Source organism: Anoplophora glabripennis, unplaced genomic scaffold (genome assembly GCF_000390285.2).
Source record: "Anoplophora glabripennis isolate ALB-LARVAE unplaced genomic scaffold, Agla_2.0 scaffold26, whole genome shotgun sequence".
In the NCBI taxonomy this organism is placed as follows: Eukaryota; Metazoa; Arthropoda; class Insecta; order Coleoptera; family Cerambycidae; genus Anoplophora; species Anoplophora glabripennis.
The window spans coordinates 538,749-563,333 of NW_019416261.1; the positions used below are offsets into that span (position 1 = coordinate 538,749).

The following is a 24,585-nucleotide window of genomic DNA, read 5'->3' on the forward strand; positions in this document are numbered from 1 at the left end:
AAAATAAAAATAAACCACTAATAAATAACTGAAAAGTTAAGAAATATTTGTTGTTAAAATATTATTAAAAAAAAATAAGCTGGAGATAAATACAAACTTACAACCTATAAAGTACAAAATACTATTTTTAACCCTATAAATAATTATGATCCTCTGTTGAAGTGTGAGAGACATATAACTCAGTAAAATTGCATTTCAGATTTTGGTTGATGTTGCTAAGCTCGGAAGTGGATGCCTTTTTACAAATATTTTTGCATCTGTTCTTTTTTTTCTGAGTCGAAAAAAACCTGTGTTTATTATCAATTTTTTTATTTGCAGGCTCATTATGACATCTGCGAAAGAGAAATAGGTTTGTCAGATGTAGACGGCAGCTTCAGTAATTTCTGAAGTGTAGCTAAATGACTTTCAATTTGCACAATTACTTCATCCGTTAATTTGTATTTATCTACATCCGTTAATTTGTATTTATCTACATTTTGCAATTTAGTCATTGTTTTTGTTATATTAGCAGAAAAATGTTGCCTTAAAATATCTGATTTATCAACAAACTTTGTTGAAAGCTTGTATAGATTTATCTAATCTTTTAACCTTTTTGGCATCCAAATAAAAATATTTTATTATTTTGTGCATTGACTCCAAGCGCATATTTGTATTTATACCGCAACCCCTTCGGAAACAATAAGCCCATTTTTCGAAGTTCGTGCTGTAATTATTTTGGAAACAAATACCAAAGTTTTGGGTGTCAACATCTGATAGTAATTGAAAAATTGTAGATTCAACAACTTTGGTAAAATCATCTGTATTTGTATTCTGCTGAAGAAATTTAATTACTTTGTATACTTCAGATCGTTTGATTTTATCACTAATCTTTGACAAATTTTGCTGCCACGCTCGGTCTACGTGCCAGGAGCAAAATAATTGATGAGCAACTGGGCCCATTATGCTACACCACGCACTGTAATAGGTAGAAACAATATCAGTCATGAATGGTTTTGCGGACAAAATGCCTATACTTAATTTAATAGCGTTAAAAAAAAGTTCATAAATGTAAGTGTCTTTCCTATTTGTAAACATAAATGCCACCGGTATCCCTTCACCAAACTCATCCACCACCAAAACACTTGTTCGTTCAAAATTACAATTATTTAAACCGTGAGTACCATCTACAGCTACTATATTATCCCCCAATTTTTTAAACATGGTCTTTTGAAAATCAGTCATAATAACTAAACAGAAATCTTCAATAAGTAAGCCATATAAATTGTCCTCTACTCCCTGTTTCTTATAAAGCAATATAGGATTATTCCCTTCTTGCTCACATTGCTTTATCCACAATTCCACTGAAATGGCATCATTCTCGTGTTTGATTCCTTCCGATATATTGATGTGATACAAGTTTGTAATATTTTGTATGTCTTTTCGTGTAATGAGATCTTCACGATTTATGTTTTCCCCAATTTTATCTCGGTATGAATCTAAGATCCTAAAAAAAATACTAAATTATTGCCAAGTATCAGTATTTTAATGAGAAATTTAGGTATTTGATTTTAAAAAAAGAGGGTTAGTGTAGGTACCTCGATGGTGAAACTCCCAATGTAAGTTTAGAAGCTACCACTGATCTATCAATTTTTGGGATCCTAATGTGCTGTAGATCAATACTGTGCCCATAATGAGTTTTATTCCAAGTTACAAGTAAATTTTTACCTTGGATAACTTTTATACTACTGGTACAAAATCAATTTACATGACACCAGACATGAGAGAACACTCAAAATAACAAAACCTGAAGAATTTTTACATGAAAAGTATTATATTATATGAAAATCAGAATATTCATAAACCACAATATAAATATGCACTGTGATTCATTGTGGGGATAATGGCGGGAGAGATAAAATCTAATAAACATTGATCACCTGATCTATTGCATATATATCTCACTAGTTTGCAATCAACTTTGCATGAGCGTAAGATGACATAGTTTGATTGATGTTCTTTCTCAATCAATTGTTCCCATGCAAGAAAATCTAAAATATATTTATTTATATAATGTAATGAATAATATTATTATGTGGCTACCTACAGTAAGCCATGGTTATAGGTATTGAATTATTAAAAATATTAATTATGTGCCAACCTTCTTGGTTTAAAAAAGTCATTGTCTCACTTTCCATATTTATGCGATGATCTTCAGATAAATGATTAATTAAATCGATATTATCCGGAATGAACATTCATTTTCTAAACATTTGTAGTTCGTCTTTGACTGATTATATGGCACAATTTTTGGTTTGCTGTTATGAACTTTTTTGGAATGTTTATTTAAATTAGATTGCGTTGAAAATATTTTCTGGCACACGATACACAGGCATTTTTCATAAATGAGACAAATCTCAAAAAAACAGGAAAACCACGAGATATTTTATAAATTTGGATAAACACAAGAAAATCCGAATAAAAAACAATTACAAATAACGAAATAACTCCACCTAACCTTATAATCACAGTATCCACATGTGACCCGTGACGACCAATAAAAACGAGGAATGCATAGTGGGTTTTATCCACTCGTCTAGTACTGACTGTAGATAAAAGTTGTAACTGAGAACAGTATTTAGTTATTTACCTATGAGTAAAGAGAAAGTTATGTTTCTTTAAATAGCAGGCCCAGTTTACACCGGGCACAAAAAAAATTGATCATAGACTCATTCGAGTGTTCCACCCCACGGAAATCTTTAGTAAAAGGCGAAAGATTTATTCGATCTGAGGTGAAACCAGAGTACAGAAGCTTCCTTCACCACGAGGGTTAATAATATCCGATGAGATCAAGGCGGTAATATGTAAGTGCCGCCATCTATCAGTAAATATATCAATATGTTTTATACCCCCCAATTTACTGCTCGGAGTTTGAACGCAAAGCAAACGTCTATAAAAGTAATTCAGATCGTTACGCTAGTAATTTGACAATCCGCAGATGTAGAAGAGTCCAAAAAGTTCATATTTATATTTGTGTGGTGAGTTCAGTTCTGTTACGACGAGCCATGTATATGAAGGACGTGGAACGAAAATTGTTTTGGAAAAGACTAGACGATTAATAATTATTTATGCATATGAAGTAATGCCATATAATTTTTTTATATTTAAAAAGTTAAAAGTAAAAAGCGGGGATGGTGAGATGAATTATAGATATCTTGTTTTTATTCGCTACTTCTTAAATATGAGGGGACGTTTAAAGGCAAAAATTAATTATTGAATCTAGCCAAGTGCATATAGTAATAGCAAAAAAATACGTATTATTGTCTAACAAGTTGCTTACTTGAAATAAAAAAAGTATGCCAGTATTCATAAAATGTTTCATAAAATTCATGCTTCTAGGATGATAATAATTTAACAACTGCAACAAAAACTTTTGTTAAGTTAAACATTATATTATAGTTACATAATAGAATGGGATTGCAACAGTAAATAAAATATTGCAAAAAACTTTTTAACCACTAATAGACTCCTTTTGTTATCGTCCATTTCTATTTATGGGTAAAATCATAAGTGTACACATTTAAGAGTTCTCCATTGACATTTTTATTATTTATCTGATATGTAGTGAAACTGATTTATGATCATGGGTCATAAATTTTCAGAATTTTCTCAACCACGTTCTTCCAATATTTGTGTTCAAGATTAGATAATTTTTCAATCAAAGGCAACAAGCATGCCGAATATTTCATATTATTTTATACAAAATAACACATAACAGAAAGTATTTAATTTTCAAAATGCTTAATAAATGGCTTAATTTGTAAAAGTCTCTTTAATATTCTTTTTTTATTTGTTAATATTATTTTTTTATAATAACCGTTTCACTGTGACAATATTATAAGCGGTTATGTGGTCAAAGCTTGTTAAAGTTTACAGGGTGATTCACTTTTTATCGTTAGGTCTCGTCAAAATAATGTTATTTTGAAGTTTTGGTTTTTATTTATTTTTTCTTAAACTATGAAAGCCATTTGTCTTATTATTTAGTATCAAGTGTAGGAATGAAAAGCTCAATCGATTTTACAAATTATTGTGAAAATAGATCAATCATAGGCGTCCGTAAGGGGCTCTATTTTTAATATAATTTCTACGCCACTGGAAATTTTAAAAAATAAATATATATTTTTTTACATTGAGGTTTAGTCTACAGCAAAATGAGGTATCTTATGAAATGCTGTTTTTCTTTAGAAATATGGCTTTTTAAGGATTCATTACATGTGAAATGGTTAAGTTTTTCAAACAAAGTAAAAAATATTTAGTATTGAGAAACAAACAGAAATAACAATTTAATAATGCAACGTAAAATCAGTGACAGAGGAAATATGTCAAATATGTATAAAGAATTGTTATTCTAAAGGCGGTTTTCCACTAAACGGACAAAACAAAAACAAAACACAAACTTATGTCGAATAAAACAAAACTGTAACTTTTCGCAAACTTTTTGAAGACTGGGGTGTTTTGCGACAGTTGGAGTTTTGTTTTTCGGGTCCCGCTCGAAAGCGGTCACATCAAAAGGTTTCGACGTGTTTTGAAACTCAAGTCTGTTTAGTGGAAACGGTTGTGTTGTGTTTTCTATTTAAGTGATCCAACCCAATATCTATGTTGGCGTTTTCTTCTTCCCAAAAACACTATTTTAATCATTCATGAATTATAGCTATTAAAAAATATATATGTGTACGGTTAAAGTGTTTACTTGCTAGGATACAAACTAACCAAGTAAACACTTTAACCGTACATATACCACGAGCTCCATCGATGGATATCTGGGAAACCGCTCGAATCACTCTTTTTGAAATTGTGATGGTGTGATACGGACTGTGTAGCCTACCAAGCTAAAATATTTTCAAAGTCATCGTATTTCCGGTTATACCGGAAGTTGATACTAACTCTTATTTTAAATGGAACCCTCCGTATATTATTACATTTTTGGAAACATCATCCATTTTTAAGTTGAAAACATATAGCACACTCCTTACTTAAGATTGACCGTATCCGAGATATTTCGATTTTTAAACAAAAATTGACAGATGCAGACTGTCAGCAAAATTTAGTTTTCCCGGTTTATTTTTTTGTGCAAAGTGGACATTTTGTAGAGGAAGACCTACTCTATCGAATTTGACATGAAAATTTTCCAGTTTTCCAGTGGAGTTCGAGGTGGGACACTGTAGACACTTACTTTTTTCCAAGGACTTCAATATAAACCAGCCATAACTAAGAATAAAAAAATCTTCTCCAAACATGTTGGATGGTTATTGGAAAAATGTGTTGTGACTTCCTCGCGACAACCAGTGGAAAAGGACCGAAAACAAAAACAAAACTCGAACAAAATGTAGCCCGCTTGATGGAAACAAGAGTTTTGGGTTTGTTTCAGTTTTGTTTTTGTTTTTCAGGTTCTAGAAAACACAAACAGGACATAAACTCAAATGTCTGTTTAGTGAAAAACCGCCATAAGAATCACTTTCAAGGAACATCTGTGCCGCCTACAACAATTTCTTTAAGTAATAAAATAAAAATGATAGTTTTAGATGTCACTTTATCTATATTATTAACACATAACTGATATATTCTGGATCATTTCTTAATCATAGAGGGTCTAGCAGGATAGGATAAGGTCAGCGGCCCCAGGAAAGGTATTTTGAAAATGACTTGTGTAGTATAATCGGCGAGATATAAATGTACCATTGACACAAATTCAGCCTCGCATCTCGCTGCGTTCTGGTGATAATTGATCAAATATACGCTGGAGCTGGTATTTTTCAAAATTGTTTTTTTTCGAAAACTATTGTAGCTGCCCTAATGAAACAAAAACTGTTCGTTAGACAAAACATTAGTCTACATTATATAATTTTATTCCATTTGTCACACCATTATCATCTGTTTGTTACTAAAAAATATATTACATAGTAGTTAAAAATGTAAGGAAGACTTTGATTTTGACATAAACAAAAGAAAATTGTTTGTGGATCTACATTTTTAAAGAACAAGACGAAACCTAGTCGCGTGTGTGCATCGTGTTTTGTTTACCTATCATTTTTATGCCACCACCACTAGTAGCTTGACTTCAATTATCGTGTGCGGATTGTTTGGGATTACATATTAAAATTTTTTTATAGTTAAACTGTTTTATTTGAACTCTCCTCAGGGTTTCGGTTTGATTTACCTATTTTATTTTATTTTTATTTATTTTGTTTTGTTTTGCTTTACTTTATTTGTTTTGTTTTGTTTATTTTTTTATTTTAATTTATTTTATTTTGTTTTGTTTTGTTTGTTTTTATCTTATTTTGTCTGTTTTTATTTTATTTTGGGTTACTTTATTTTTTTCAAAACACAATTTTTTTATCTTGTTGTTGCAGTGGAACGGCCTCTGCTTCTTTCTTCGTCGGCGAAACCCCTCTGGACGGCTACTGTGTAATGGTTGATTTTGTGTTTTGTTAATAAAACGCAGAATTTTTGTTGCTTGTAACGTGTGAGCTGGTTGTTTGCAACCTGCAATTTTTCGTTGTAATATTGAATCATAGACGGTGATTTGACTTAGCGTAGTTGCCAATTCTTTTTGTAAAGCTTAATCTAGCGCGAAGTTACTTGAATCGAGTGTTGATAATGATCGGAGCGCGGCCGGCTAGCTAGTTAATGTTACTAATTTCTTTATTCGAAAAAATAACCGAATGATTAGTGTTTATCATGTCATTTAAGTAAAAGTGTTTTCAGTTAGTTTTTTAAGTTTAGTTTTTTTAAAAACATAAGAGAATAGTAATTTGTAGAAAGTTGAAAGACGAATCCGAAAGGTTATTATTACCGTAAAGCAGTGGCGTACTATATTATTTAGAAAAATATACCACCGATACCCGGTATCTCCACCACTGGAGCATGTAAATTTTAGAAGAACCCTCAGATTTTGGACAATGTTTACATAAACACATGCGCCCAATTTCAAATTATTTCACTTACTAGTTTATAAATTATTTAAAGAAATTAGAAATATATTTTGAAGTTTAACTCAGATCTTTTTAACGAAGCGTCGTAGATAAAAACTTTATGGGAAAGACTCCCCTTAAAATTCACCAAAGAATACGAGGTTTTTGGTCACCATTTGTAAATCACCCTGTATAAAAATATCGAATTTTGAGTATTACCAGTTCTATAAAGTAAATTTATGTTTTATGGGTTAATATCTAATAAAATCACTTTTACAGAAACAAACCGTGCTTACCCCGGAAATGCTTAAAATGGTTTTACTAGAAGTGTTTATTATATTCCCATTCTGTTTTTTATTTTATTCTCTACTCTTTCGCATTATATACAATCAGACCGAGTATGTATCCCATTTTACGCTAAAACGTTATTTTAGAAATAACGTTTGTAAATAACATGCCGTAAACGGCCGCTATTTTATGTTGTACGTAGGTACCTGTTATTTGCGCTCTACATTGTATTTGTTTCATGTTTCATAACCTAAAAGAACTCTTTTAGTTGCATGTGTTTTTGTCTATTGAGTCGAGTATTTATAATAATTCTGCATTATTATTATTAAATAATATGTCGGTGAAGTACATTCTCAAAAATCGCCCCTAAAAACAGTTTTTTGTAAATATCTGGGGTTCTAATCAATATTTTGGAATAAAACAACATGCAAAATTACTTCTTATAAAAAAACAGATGTTTCATTAGTGATTTCGTTTTTGGGGGTTGCTACCCTTATTTCTTAATTCAAAAAACTATATTTTTCAAACATTTTTTGTATATAAAAAATTCATATTTTTTAAAAAAAAATTAAAAATATAACTTATGTAAACAAATTGGCAAAATTAAGTTCTCGAACAACCCCCTAATGAGCGAAAAATGTCTATACGATTAGAATTAACATTACAAAATAAAAAGTGTTTACTTTTTCTCTAATCATACGAATAATTTGGTCTATTAGCCTCAAACGGATTTAAACGGGTGCAAACTATCCCTCATGTTCACCCCCAAAAACAGTATTTCTTTGACATCTCGGGTTCTAATCAATATTTTGGAATGAAACGAAATAGAAATTATTTCTTAGAAAAAAAAACAGATAATTCACAAATAATTTTTTCTATTGGCCTAAAACGGATTTAAACTGATGCAAACTACCCCTGCTGTTCATCAACAACCCCTGCTCTTCATCCCCCCAAAAACGGGTTCGGTAATTTCCATTTTATTTCACTCCAAAATATTTATTAGAACCCGAGATATCACGAATATACTGTTTTTGGGGGTGAATATCAAGGGTAGTTTGCATCTGTTTAAATCCGTTTTAGACCAAGAGAAAAAATTATTCGTATGATTAGAGAAAAAGTTAAGACATTTTTCGCACACTAGGGGAATACTAGGGGGTTGTTCACCACCTAAAATGAGAAATTATTTTTGTCAATTTGTTTACATAAATCATACTTATTTTTAATATTTTGAATCAATATGAATTTTTTATATATAAAAAATGTTTGAAAATATACTTAGTTTTCCTGAAATAAAAAATAAGGGTTGCAACCCCCAAACACGAAATCACTTGTGAAACATTTTATTTTTTAAAAGAAGTAATTTCCATTTTGTTTAATTCCAAAAAAATTTATTAGAACCCGAGATATTAAGGATATACTGTTTTTGGGGGTGAACATCAGGGGTAGTTGCATCTGTTTAAATCCGTTTTAGACCAAGAGAAAAAATTATTCGTATTATTAGAGAAAAAGTTAAGACATTTTTCGCACACTAGGGGATTACTAGGGGGTTGTTCGCCACCTAAAATGAGACATTATTTTTGTCAATTTATTTACATAAATCATATTTTTAATATTTTGAATCAATATGAATTTTTTATATATAAAAAATGTTTGAAAATATATGTACTTAGTTTCCCTGAAGTAAAAAATAAGGGTTGCAACCCCCAAACACGAAATCACTTGTGAAACATTTTACTTTTTAAAAGAAGTAATTTCCATTTTATTTCATTTCAAAATATTGAGATGTCACAGAAATATTTTGGGGGTAAACATGAGGGGTAGTTTGCATCTATTAGTTTGCGGCTAATAGGACAAATTATTCGTATGATTAGAGGAAAAGTAAAAACTTTTTATTTTGCAATGTTAATTCTAATCGTACAGACATTTTTTGCACACTAGAGGGTTGTTCACCCCCTAAAAAGAGAACTTTATTTTGTTAATTTGTTTACATAAATCATATTTTTTATTTTTTTTAATATGAATTTTTTTATATATAAAAAATGTTTGAAAAATATAGTTTTTCTGAAATAAAAAATAAGGGTAGCAGCCTCCAAACACGAATCTAATGTAAAACATTTGTTTTTTTATAAGAAGCTATTTACATTTTTTTTCATTCCAAAGTAGATATTGATTAGAACCCCAGATATTTAGAAAAAACTGTTTCGGGGGGTGAACTTTGAGGATGTATTTCACCCCCTAAATATGTTTTTCCGCCGATAAAAAAATATGTCATTTAATTTTTTATGTTCTACAACCGAGTCTACAACATATATAAAAATGTGGGAAATCGGAGAGTTCGGGTTAGGGTAGTTTCCTTGTTAGATCCTTCTTCGTTTGATTTAACCTAACAATAATTTTAGGGTAAATATTTACATATACGTACGTATATAGTATGTATACTGTATAGTAGTTGTTACGTATACGTATATACTACCTATAATAAGTTACTTAAATTTTACGACTTACCTTCGATGTGCGTTTATAAAACCGGCAAGTAAATGGAAATTTAACAAGCCGTTCAGTTTCATAAGACAAATAACACCTACGTTAAACTATAGCAACACCAAATTCCTTGCCTTTAAGAAGCTCTGTTATAATTTAAGATAACGTGTTACAAACTATTTTATGTTGTATTTATCCGTTATTTGCGAGTTTCCATTTGTTTCATGTTTCATAACCTAATAGACATCTGTCAGTTATATGTGTTTTTGTCTAATACTGACTCTTGTTTATAATAATTTTGCATAATTATTATTAAAAATGTCGACACAAAAGCGTCTTTAAAAAACAACAAAATTGCAATACGAGTATTTGCTAAAAATCGTCTTAATTCCTCAATAACATGCACGTTATATCTTAACAGTTATCAACCCTGAAATAACATAACTGTTATTATGATAAAATGGGATACATACTCGGCCTGAATATATGCATTTGAAAATGTAAAGAGGTATGAAAGAGTACTGTCGAACTAATCAATATAGTTAATTAATAAGTAATTTCCTATTCTATCTACAAACTGCTTTTTTGAAATAATTGAAATACGAAACAACTGTAATAAATTGTGATAATCTGCATATTTATATAGAATTATATATACAATCATTTCCAATGGGATTTCAATTAAAATTGATTTTGTAACATTATTTATCTGCTGGCAAATCGCTTTCCAATTTCACGGATCGCTTCAGGCTTTAATATTTATATAATAATTAAATATTTTTACAGTTCATACATAAACAGCGAATTCCTGGATATAAAACTCAAAAAGGCTGGAAATTAAAATATTTGTTGTCAAATTATACTGAATCCATAGTAACAGTTTTTCATGTTAATATTTTTAAATTTATTTGTTCTGTTTTCTCTAAGCAAGGAGCATTTTTCACAAAAAGTGTACTTTTTATAGATTTTCAACAAATATACCTTTCCTTATTATCCTTTGGGCTTTGCAAAGTCGTAAGAGTTTCTGACTTTTAATATACATTTTCCTTCAATTAAATCCCTTAAATTACCCCCACGTTTTCCTTAAGATACGATTGATATTTATTCGTGTACAGATTTTGGCAATTTAAGATATTTAAGAAAAAACCCCCCACCAAATAACAACTTTAATACCTTGTATCTGGGAAACGCAACATTAATGAATAAGTTTTAGGTAGGTAAACAGAATTTTCGTGTACACTGTGACACAAAAAAACATACCCTTATCGGCTAACTACCAATACAGAACATAGTTAAAACATCTTACTCTTACAACTGTGTAAACAACAAAAAATGGAATAACTCCCGAGATTCTAACGATTGCGTTTATTATTATAGTTGTTACGATATCAATTGGAACCTGTGAATCTTAAAGCACAGGACCGTCTGCACTTCTCTTGAAATTTCTTCCAGTGCTTTAGCTATTATCTGTCTCGTAATTTATGCTCAAATAACTATTGGGCGAGTCCGGTATTGGTAGACCTGTCCGCCTGATGTAGAATCGACGACGGCACGCTGGTCGTCAAAGCAAACCTGTATTGGTCCACTAGGTCGTAAATAATTTTTTGCTTGGTATTCCATAATTAGTTTAGTGTTGAACGCTGTTCACTTGGTTTTGCCAGTGCAGTAGAGAGCAGTGCTTGGCGTTGTTGTTTGTTGGTATAATACATATTATTAATTATTAGTTAATATTATTATTTGTTCATATCGTAACCAGTAAAGGGTAATAGTTATTAAAATAAATATAATATATGTAATTATCTACTAATTTAGCATGGCTTTCTGGAGACCCTTTGAAAAGGAAGATAATGAAATAACCTGGAAAAATCCCCAAATAGTCGAGCCTGTTTTTGTTGAGAGTTTTACACGTACAACGTCAACATATTATTTTAAACATAAATATGAATGTTTGAAAAGAGAAAATAGTGAACATTGTAATAAAGAAATTACGAAATGGATTAGCGAATTAACTAAGATATCAAAAACATCAATCTATCGCGTAATTAAAGAAGGAGACGTTATTAATCATGGTACAAAGAGGAAACGGAAAAATACTAAATTAAAGAATATTGACGATTTTACCAGAGGTATATACTAATATGTATAAAGAAAATAAAGTTCCTTTTAAATATGATTTGAGATAAATTAAGCGATTATCCTGATTATAATTATAAATCTTTACGACATGTAATAATGCGGTTTTAAACATAAGAAACTTGACAATAGTATGGTAATTACGGATGTGAATACAGCAACGGATTAAGGGTGGCAACCACTTCCAACAAAGTCCTATATGTTTTTGTATATACCCGGGCCATATTATGTATAAAAAACATACATAGGTATTGTATTTTTGAAACCGACAGAGTTGCACGAAACTAAATTTGTACAGGACATAGCTAATACAATGCGAAACATCGCCTTAATGTTAAAAATGTTGTTACTGCCGTTCTTGGTGGTGAAAATTCGAAATATTTGGAATTATTCAAATTTCGTGGCTGAATACGTATATAGGTATTGTTTTTTTGAAAGGGAGAGAGATGCACGAAACTAAATTTGTATAGGACATAACTAATACTATGCGAAACATCGCCTTAATGTTAAAAATGTTGTCACCGCCGTTCTTGGTTGTGAAAACTCGAAATATTTGGAATTATTCAGATTTCGTGGCTGAAAACGTACATACGAAACGAAAATCATAATCTAAAGAACCGTTGCTGGAAAACCATTGCTGTATTCACACCCGTATGGTAATTATGGAATTACGACATATAGTTGCACTTCGGGAAGATTATTTACAAAAAATTAGAGAATATCGTCAACTAAATAGGAATAGGAATATTGCTCGGAATATAGAGTATCTAGACGAGACAGGGAATTTTTCTGGACGCCTATGGATTCCGTAGAGTTTATGAGTAAATGTTTTTATGCGGTTCCAACTGATATCGTAACGACTATACATCCAGTTACATTAACACAAATCTTTAGTGTCCAACTGTCCAACTCTTCTATGAAATAGTATAAACAACCATTGGCGTACCTTGGGGTTATTTTTATATATTTACATATGTTTGTTTTTGTTTATTCTGTTCCAACCATCAAAAAGTATTACAATTCTTATACAGGACATAAAAATAACATTTTACCGAATAGAATTAGTAGGAGAAATTTTTTTTATTTAAATTTGAATTTATTTTGTGAATTTAATTTTTTTACAATAAACATTATTAAAACATGTAGTTGTTCTACACTGCGGCAAACGCAGATTAACTTTGCACCATAAATACTATACTATAACTACAAAATGAGTCGGAGAATTTCCTAGAGTTTTTGGGACAGAGGAAGTAGCATTTTTTACAAAACATATGATATTTATTGAGGTTTACCTTAAGTATTCTAATTCTACAACCAATTTAACTATTATTTTTGGCGTTTCTGACATGTATATATTATTCAGTATGGTTTATTGTTGAAGAAATGGGTTCTAGAGTACAATATTCCCTAGATAAAATGAAAAAGTAGAATTAGAAATGGGTTATATAATAAAATATCCCGCATGGTTTAGTGTATCGTACTCCAGTTTAGATTTAGGTAGAAGTGTTTTTTTGAACTTTCGTTTTACCACTTCGTTTCGCCATTTGAACGTAGGCACCCATTAACCTTCTAAATTTCGGATAAACGTCCGTACTAAATCTTTTCAGAGTTGAGTTTGACAGGTCCAGCTTACCACTATACATTATGTTATCCCTTATCTAACAGACATTTTCTAGACGTCCTAACCGCAAGCTGGTAACGACGTTTTCTGATATAGATTTATATATATGGCGACAGATACACAAAGCTTTCCGCCTACCTTTGGAAAATTAGGTTTTAAGTAGTTTTAGTTTGTAAGTAGTTTGTAAGTATGTAATGAAAATTGAAATTAAATTCTGCCATCCATTATGAACATTATGACTTTTGGCAAATGGGAGGTGTTAATGTATTGCATAACAAAGACGTAGAAAATATGAAATGTTTAAATATTCTAATTGTAAATTTTCTATTCTATTAAAAGAGTTGCATCCTATACAAAATAATTTTCTAATCGAGCCTTTTGATTTGCATCTTGTACACAACGCTTTATGATTAACTGTTCATACATTAGTACACATACTGAGATTTTTTTCTCATTTTCTTCTCCATATTTATAGTGTATTTTTATAAAAAATATATAAAGATATAACTAAGGTGAAGGGTTGAATTTATCATTCAGTAACAGCAGCAGCAGCAGTCTACAGGATGTTCTTTCTTAAAGAAGCGACATGACAACTCTTGAGATTTTAAAAGGTTTTTATATCTGTTGGTTTGTTCCTTAATACGTTTTCTGCCTGAACTTTTTTCAATATAATTTGCTATTTAAAAGAATAAGTAATTAGCATTGGTCACATGGGCTTTAATATGAACTTGACACGACAGTATTAAAATAATAATAACAACGGTTTCTATTAAACTCATTTCCTAAATAGCATAGAATTCTTCTAGTAATTAAAAAAGATAATGTTAAACAGAGTGTTAATTAAGTATGTACATACTCCGGGATAATGTAGCATTCTAATGGTGAAAGAATAATTATCGAAATCCGTCCAGTAGTTTTTGAGTTTAATAAACATACTTACATACAAAAATACTAATCTTTCCTCTTTATAATATTAGTATAGATAGTATATATATTCCATCCGAGAGCATTTCTTCTCCATATTTATAGTGTATTTTTATAAAAATATATGTAATCGTCTTTACTCCTATAACTAAGGTGAAGGGTCGCATTTACCATTCAGTAACAATCTAACAACAATTCAATTCCTCCGTTTTCTCTCAATCAGACAACTCGTATATAAGTTACAAGAGATGTGTTTTTTAAAAAACAAAACATCCGGTAGCTATTTATTTCAAACAGTAGTTTATTTTTGTTCATATTAACTCATTTCCTAAATAGCATGGAATTCTTCTAGTAATTAAATTTTTTATCCTCGGATTTTAAGCGCTACCCAACGTAAATTTTATACTAATAGCTGAAATATTCAATATATCAACCACATTATTCCTATTGTTAAATGCTACTACGGTGGTCTAGAGGTAATGTACTCGCTTTGCAATCCAAAGGTTCGGGGTTCGAATCTCAGACACAGCAAGACTTTTTTAATTTAAATAAAATTCGAAACCAACTTTAAATTTACCGCCAATTGCAGCCCACCTCTCTCCTTCACTCCGATCTGTACTGCGCATGCGTTTAAATCTAGAATTTTGAATTTACCGCTAATTTTATTGCCACGCTCTGATTGGCTGTGAGGGGCGTGGCACACCTGTAATTAACACCTGTCGGCGGCATCCTTTGATCTTTGCCGACAAATTTTCCCACGGTCCCAGAAATTTTCCCAGTCTCAAGTGCCCCGTTACCTACTCACCCTGTATACAATATAATCTGTGATGTCTGAAAGCAAAATAAATTATTTGTAATAGTTCCGCTATATCTAAAGTTCTTACATAAATCATCGTCAAATAAACTTACGAAGATTTATAGATAGCTGACATTTTCCACGCACCAGTAAATACTTTTACTTTAAGTTTTAAAAGGATAGAATAGATAGTTTTCCATTTAGTCGTATTTATATATAAATATGAAAAATATGTTTATGGAGTCCCGTCTCTGCGTTAGTATAATAATTAACTACATAACAATATAAGATATAATACATGTATATAAGAATTAGCCAAACACCAATAAAGTAACAGAACTTTATTTACTGACCTATTTTAATAAACTTTTTCCTTGTTAGATAGATCTTCTAAATGAGCTTCGTTCTGATCTGCAAAGTATTATTTTAGAGAAATTAATTCTCATCTAGGGCAACCTGATAATATAAAACATACCAATTTTTGTAGTATCGTACACAGGGTGTTTCAAATAATTAAACAAGCTTTTAGATACCCATTTCATATTTTCAAAGAACACAGTTTTTGCATGTCTTGGCGTCTTACAGTTTTCAGGTGTTATTTAAGCAATAATCACGTAATTTGTTGCAGGATGATCCAAAAAAATATAGTTATGTAATTGAAAAATAAACTACAAATCTACCTTCGCAGTAGTTAAAATCCTTTTCTGTTAGCGCTTTTTTAGTTGAGTTTATATGTATATGTTTTGTATACCTATGTCTTGTGTATAAGTAGTATTGCCCAAATGATATAAAAACAACAAAACTGCAAAAAGTTTCAAAAAACTCTGTCGGCTCTTTAAAAATATTTATGACATGAATGTTTAAACTTAAACTTGATATCTAAAACACATTTATACAGGGTGATTCACAACTTATCCAAAAAAAATTAGGAATAGAATAGGAGAAATGGAGTCAATATCGTAAAAAAACTTTGTAAAATCCTCATAGTTTCCGAGAAAAAAATTATTGAAGTTGTAGTACTTTCAAGCATTACATCGCTGGACAACTGTAATCTCTAGTATCATTCGCAATACGTTCCGACTCCGAATACTGAAATCCGATTTTACAAACGTCGTTGCGATAGTGTTTACAATAGTTTTTACAATAGTTTTTTAGTAGTTAGTGTCAAAAATAACTTGCGTGTATAGCAACTCGGGAGTTGGCGGATATCGTTTTAATTTATGATGAAGCAAGACAACATTTGTATTATGGTTAAATATTTGTGTTACGGTGAAGCAGGACAACATTTGTGTCAGTTTGTAGAAACTGAGTAAGACGGGCCCAAATGTGTTTACATGTCGGTGGACAAAATTTTGAACAGTTGTAATCAGGTATGTCAAATTATTTTATTAAGTAAAACCACAAATTAATTTGATTAATTGGTAATAACGATAGCGGCAAATGCAGTTGAATTTGCTGATTTAAAATAGATGTTATAAAATTCTATTTATTTCTTTCCTTGCGAAATTCGTTCAAGTTTTTGTCCTTCTTTTATTAGACTCCGTCTTGTGTAAGGTCAGGTTTTACAGTGGACCAGTTTCCAGTGCCGTGCAGAAGTGTATTTTTAAATCATTGCCAACTGCCCTTTTTGATTTTTTATTTACAGAATTATATGTGTAAGAGTTTTATATACATCCAAAATTTTATTTTATTTTTTATAAGTTCTGAACACCCTGTATACTGTTGCGACAAAAATGGTAGGTTTACTCATATTATTAAGTCAAGTCATTATGTTATTTTTAATTTGGTCATGCTATTTTCGAGATATAGGGTGTTAAAGCTAAGATTTTGAAAACTATTTTTATTAATAACTTAGTTGTTTTCTAACATACTAAGTTGATATTTGGCGTATGTTTATAAGGTTATGCCGTCACATTTTCGATTTGATCAATTTTGCTAATTTTTTTTAGAACATATAGCTAAAAGTTCGCTTTTATTTTGAATTTATTTCAAGTTTTATTTTTGTTATTTCTAAAAACTTTTATACGTGAGTTAAAATTCTTCCCATAAAGTATAACCAGAATATTTATCTATATTTTGGAAATTAGTGCCCTAAAAACTATGTTTTTTAAAATTTGCCACATTATTGGTGCATTTAAGGAATGTTTCTAAATAGATTCTCCGTTCATACACACATTAATAATTATAATTTAATATAAGATTGTGTATTTGATGAGCATTTAGTATCAGTTCATTGAAGTTTTAATAAAAATGGAACTACGGTTGTGTAAGTTTCAGCAAGCTGAAAAATCTGTTTTTGTGTTTTATTTGGTTCGCCATTCTCGTTAACTTCAAAGTTAGATATGATTCAGTATTAAATTTACACAGATATTAGTTTTCTTGCAACACTCGAGCGGTGTTCTATAAAATAATATCGCTTAACAAACTTTCGTAGCGTACACTCGATAAAACTTTACCTGCTTCATTTTGTTCATAAATATTCCGAGTACGAACAGTAGGCTTATGAAATACAATGAAGCAACGGCATACACTGATAAAAATATTATCAACTTATTTTTAATAAATTTCCGCCTGTTAGATATTATACTGATTTTTTGATGAGGAAATAGAAACATGTATCAAGTAAATGTAATATGACATAATTTTCATTGAATTTTCATTAAAAATACAAGCATACCTACTATTATATTTCATTCAACTTTGAAACATTCTGAAGTGTCAAATACCAAAGGAAAATACTAATATCAAAGTAATTGTAACCTAATTTAGGATTTGTGTGGAGAATATAAGAATCCAATGAGATGATAATTGCCTCATTGAACGAAAAAATAGTTTGTCGGTTTTAAATGAAGATCACCGGAACATCAAAATTTGTATACCTATACAGGGTCGCTGATATATATGGAAACGGTCGATTATCTCCTAAAGTAAGATAGCTATCGAAAAATCATAAGACATATACGTTTTAGAGTTTTTTAAAATCGAAAAGAAAAATTCAAATTCAAAGGATCAGTCAAAAAGTCATGACGAAACAAAGTTGCTTTTTTTGTAATGGAACACCCTGTATATTATTCCATATTTCAGTTCTTCTCGAAATTCTAAATAAAATTCATATAATCATATTCATATATCGTGTACATAAACTTAACAATTTTCGAGATATCGAAAGTAACTTTTTATTACTCTCAAATTTATAAAAGAAGAAGGGCCCCACATTATGGATATTTATTTTGAAAATAACACAAGAATGTGATTTAATATTATTACAATTTTTTTACAGAAAACAAAAAAGCATAATATTTGAGGGTTGATAAAAATGCCTTGGATATTTTAAATTTTTTGAAAACAATAGTTATGCCAGAGTATAAAAAGAGAGAAAACAAATTTTAATAAACAATTTGGAATTCTATTTTATAAGGTTTTCAAAGTGTTATTTATTTCCTAATTCGCCGAACGAAATTTTGTAGTGATGTCCTAGAGATAACGGGTGATGGGAGGAATAGTGGAAACTTCATGCCTTATCCTTTCCTGCTATTTTTGTAGACTACATTTTTATGAGTCAAGCGGGGTCATATCTGAGTACCTGGCTGAACAATCCATCTGTCAGGAAAAGTTTCATCTAGATATACCCGTACCACACGCACACGTCCAAAATGTGGAGGAGCTCCATCATGTTGAAACCATATCTGTTCTGCCAGTAGATTGGGATTGTTATTGTTCGGGAATAATTGTCTAAGCTCTGTTTTATATTCTTGCAAAAGTAATAAGTATCGTTCAGAGGACAAATCTCCGTTTATAAAATAGGGCTCTATGACATGTCCACCAATAATGCCACACCAAACATTTACTTTCTGTTGTCGTTGGGTGTGAACTTCCTCCATCCAATGTGGATTTTGGTCTGAACAATACCTACAGTTGTGTCGGTTTAAGCAAAATGTGGATTTGTCAGAAAACAATATGTGGGTGACAAAGTTGACATCTTCGTTTAATTTATCCATTATAACTTCGCAGAACTCGATTCTTTGATCATAACTCAATTCTTGTAACAAATGAATTTAATATGGATATGTAATTTTTCCCGTTTGCAAATTTTTTTATTGGAATATCAACAATATTGTGTCGAATTTATTGGATTTTTCCACCACATCTTACATTACATTCAAAGAATTTTCTTCATTGGTAACGCTTACTGGTCTTCCACTTTTTCGTTGATCTGTAACACTTCCAGTTTCCTGAAAACGCTACAATGATTCTAAAATGGTTTATTTAGAAATACGTTCTCGATCGAGATGCAATTCATGAAAAATATTCACTACTTCGTCATAATTTCGTCTTCTATCACTATAGCATATGATCATTAAAAATTCAACAAGCAACACTTCCCATTTTTGCGAGAAAACTATTCACAGTAAATGTATATTTGACATGTGTTGCCAAGATAATCACTATTAGACAAAAGAACGACGCGGCGTTGCTATGGAGCAAACTTTCAAAAGTAACTTGATGGACTATAAACTTAATAAACTAAAATATTTCTTGTATGATTGAATGATGAATTGACAATGATTTTCAAAGTTCGATATCTCGAAAATGGTTAATTTAGGTAGGTACATGGTGTGCTATTTGAATTTTGTTTAGAATGTAAAGAAGAATTGAAATATGGAATAATATACAGAGTGTTCCATTAATGAAAAAACAATTTTGTTCGTCATGACTTATCGACTGATCATGTATCCTGTATTTTTCTTTATTGTAATAGATTTTAAAGAACCCTACAACATTTGAGAAAGGGGGAAAATATTTTTATTTTTCATTTTACCAGAAAAAGGCATTCTTGATTAAAAATTTTGCTTTCCTTTAAAATGAGATTGGCATGGAGAACTCCCATCTTGCATGTACAGGGTGAACAGAAAATCGGTAAATATAAAAATCGTTCAAGAATAAACTGCCTTTGTTTTTAACAATACAGGAATATGTTATTAAGGAAAGTTGCATAAAACTGAAATTTATATTATAATTTCAATTTGTGTATGAATCGGCCTACTCGATAGAAATGGACAGTAAGACATTGTTATTGATCATTTTACGAGAAAAAGGCATTCTTGATTAAAATGTTTCGCTTGACTTTAAAATGCGGTTGGCATGGAGAATAAAAAAGTTGACAGTAACCGTCATAATGAATAGTGATAGGGCTTTGAGTAATAGTGACACTTATTCTTAATATGCTTACGTTGCAGGGAAAAATGTGTTTAATTTAATGATTTGGCAAAATTACTACACAAAGTTCTTCATGCCAATTATATTTGAATGATGAGCAAAAGGCAGTTTATTTTTGGTTGATTTTTATATTTACCGATTTTCTGTTCACCCCGTACATGCAAGATGAAAGTTCTCCATGCCAATGACAGTTTAAAGACAAGCAAAAATTTTGATCAATAATGCCTTTTTCTGGTAAAAGGAAAAATAAAAATATTTTCCCTGTTTTCCACCCTAACCGTGGACATACTGTATATAATTTTGTGCAGCAATTGACTAATAAATAGGGTATTCGTCTAGACTTCCCATTGTACTTTTATTTTATCCCAACTAGAATTATGTAGCCATAAGTCATAGGGACTATCACTTTGTATTTACTTTTATCAAAATAAATTATTCAGGTTATTTTGTTTTCATTATTACGATGATTTTTACGTGTTTTATTTTCTTTTGCCTAAAAATAAACTAAGCTAAGCCCTGAAATAAACTATATTTGCTGCATACTTTTATCATACTTTAGAAACTGTAATTCCGCGAAACCGCTATTTTTGAAATGCTTCGCCTGCTGAAAAGCTTGATAAGCTTCTTTAGAAACGCTTTTTAATTAAGTACGCAAATACGGTTGGAAGTGATGCGTGACCCGTTAAACTAACCCCAGTGTGAATATTGGCTTTTAACAGATTAACATTGTTTGTATTTGTCTTAACTTCGGCGAAGTTAGGAGTTTGCTAATGAACTGGTACACCTACAACTACTTTTGAGCGCGTACACTCGAGTCTGCTGACGTAGCCTGACAGATTCTTTGTTCTTTATCCTCTTTGGTAATTACTGTACATACCTGTCGTAAGGAATATTTACTTTTCATAAAGATTTATTGTTCATGCGGAACTAAAATTACTGTTTGGCAAATATTTGAGGAGGTTCGGAATGGGAATCAGTTGTTTTGAAACAAGTTCTTTCTATGTATAATATGAATATATTGTCTCCAGATAGATGTGTATACACTGAGCAACAGTAATGGAAACAAATCCCGTGAGGGAATATAATACGAAACTACGTTTTATACTAACATCGAAATTATTTTGTAGAAACTTTAAATGCACTTAAGTGTGTTTTATGATAATTATTAACTTTGCCTACACACAACGAAATGTGACGTTAATATAATGAAAAAAACCATTACAATAATACCTCTGGACATTAATTTTCAACCGATGCTTTATTTCACTGTTAAAGTGTACTACTGCTGGTTACTTTATGTTTAATGCATTAGGTATATCAGTGCTCCGCGATCATATTGATTATATGATATAGACTTATTGAAATTGAAGAAATTGAAAACATTGTACAGAATAATGGCCATATTTTAAATAATTTATATTGGATTTGAACAAAATAAAGTTATATTAAAAGGACAAAAAACATGATTGTGCTATATGTTGGATTAGAAAAATTGTATCTGAGGAAATTTTTAAATGAAACCGAAATGTCGACCATACTTTAAAAATTTTTGATTTATTTCGGAACAATTTAGTTGTACAGGATGTCTCAAACTCGATAGTAAGGGCCTACTGTGAGGATACAAAAAATTTAAATAAAATTTGTGACAAGTGGTGTTAAATAGGGTGAGGTAAGCTCCATTTTCAATAGAAAGTATTATCTTTGGGATTTGACAGAAACGACTAATGATTAATTATATTTTTTCCAGACACATGCCCAAATTTTTTTCGTGTTAAAAAGATCTTTTTTTTTCTAATAAACTTTTATTAGAGACATTTTTCTGTATTACTTCCCGTTTAAAAGTTATAAGCAATATCGTTTTAAAGAGTCTCAAAAGAAATATCACCTAAAAATCACATTACCGGTGGAAGGATCAAGTAGTCGTTGACAAATAATTGAATATTCGTTGTTTAAAGTGTATAATAAATGCCACAATACGAACGTCAAACGTATGACTTTTGTGCTTAGAAAACGTTTTCTCATTCGGAAAAAGTTGATATGAAAAGCTGTAGAGTTATATCGAGAAAGATATCCAGAGCGCTCATTCCAGATCATAGAAGCTTTCCAAGATTGGAGACGACCTTGTGACGAAATGAAGATGAACTAGACTGTTACAGTAATTCGACCAAAATGTACGAAATTCTATACGTCAGGCTAACGGGGAATTGAATTTGGATAAATCAGCCGTTCAACGAATTATAAAGACCAATGGGTATCATGACTACAAACTTCACAATTTGGAATATTTGCCTGAGCGTCACATTGAAAACACTTAATTTTGTAGCACAAATTATAGTAAATGTCGATCAGAACCTTTTTCGGCACGTTCTTTGGACGCACGAAAGTCGGTTTGTCAGTAATGGTTTGCCAAATAGCCGCAACGAACATTACTGAAATGACTGTCCATTGAAAATCCCCACATTGTAAATCCAGTCTAAAACAAAGGCCATTTTGGAGTTTTGGAGTTCGGCATCATCGGTAGGCATTTAATTGGGCCTTATTTCTATGAACATACATTGAACAGCGTGAGTTACCTAAATTTCCTACAAGAAGAACTTCCTGCACATCTGAAGAATGTGCCTTTGCCGCTAATATAAGGGGAAGCCTATGGTTTCAGCACGACGGGGCTCCACTCCACAAGGCCAGGATTGTGCAGTAATTTTTAGATAACACTTTCCCATAAAAATGGATTGGGCTTAATGGACCTATTCAGTGGCCCGGAAAGTCACCAGATCTAACACCTCTCGTTTTTTTTATGGGGGTTAAAAAAAAATAAGATTTACAAAACGCCTTCTCGAGATATTAATCATTTGAAAGAAAAAATCATAAACGTTTGTACTTAATGGGTTAAATGGAGAAATGTTAATAAACGCAGCCCACAGAGAAGTAAGGCGAAGATTGGTGTTTTGAAATGAAAGGAGATCATATAGAGAATAGATTGTAATATGTATGTAGTATTACGTAGTTTTAACTGTATTAAAGAATAATAGAGTTTAATCCTTTTATTTATTCTTAATGGCATTTATGCATTTGAAACAACGAACAATCAATTATTTCCCAACGACTGCTTGATCCTTCCATCGCTACTGTGATTTTTAGGCGGCATTTCTTTTGAGACTTTTTAGGTCGATATTGCTTATAACTTTTAAGCGGAAGTACATTTCTCTAATAAAAGTTTATTAGAAAAAGAGAGAGCTTTTTAACAGGAAAAAAAATGGGTATGTTTCTGTCAAATCCCAAAGATAATACTTTCAATTAAAAATGGAGTTTACCTCACCCCGCTAGCCTGACGTATAGAATTTTGTGGATTTTGTTCGAAGTACTGTAACAGTCTAGCTGTATTAACATTGTTTCTTACCTTTCAGTCAATTATTTGATTTTTCGTCATAAGGTCGCCCCCAATATTCTAAAGGTTCTATGATCAGGAATGAGGCGCTCTGGATACCTTTCTCGATATAACTCTATAGTTTTTCTTGAATTTTTTTGTGACTTGCCATAAACATAACAACATATCAACTTTTTCCGAATGAGAAAATGTTTTGTAAGCACAAACGTTATACGTTTGACGTTCGTATTGTGGCATTTATGCACTTTAAACAATGAACATTCAATTATTTTCCAACGACTACTTGATCCTTCCACCGCTAATGTGATTTTTAGGTCGTATTTCTTTTGAGCCTCTTTAGAGCGATATTGCTTATAACTGTTAAATGGGAAGTAATACAGAAAAATTTCTCTAATAAAAGTTTATTAGAAAAAAAAATAGCTTTTTAACAGGAAACAAATTTGGGTATGTTTCTGGAAAAAATATAATTAATGACGTCATTAGTAGTTTCTGTCAAATCCCAAAGAAAATACTTTCGATTGAAAATGGAGCTTACCTCACCCCATTTAACACCACATGTCCCAAATTTTATTTAAATTTTTTGTATCCTTATAGTAGGCCCATACTATCGAGTTCGAGACACCCTTTCCTTTTGATAGGCCAATAATATTTATTAAATAAAAAGGAATATAAATTTGTATAAAAAATGTATTCTTTTAATTCGCGTAACAAATATTCTAAAATCAAAAATGGTATATTTAATATAATCTATTATTAACTCTTTCTTTTTTAATTCAAACAAATCGAGAATGAC

General features: G+C 30.8%; 1 protein-coding gene and 1 non-coding gene across 2 annotated transcripts in view; one reads left to right on the forward strand and one right to left on the reverse strand.

Annotated features, from left to right (window-relative positions):
* LOC108905962 (complexin) overlaps positions 1-24,585 on the forward strand; it is a 1,206,537-nt gene that overhangs the window by 311,090 nt on the left and 870,862 nt on the right. The gene's annotated exons all lie outside the window — the stretch shown is intronic.
* On the reverse strand, positions 2,665-2,783 carry LOC111693148. Its single transcript, XR_002763353.1, has one exon. It is a non-coding gene; the product is annotated as a U5 spliceosomal RNA (small nuclear RNA).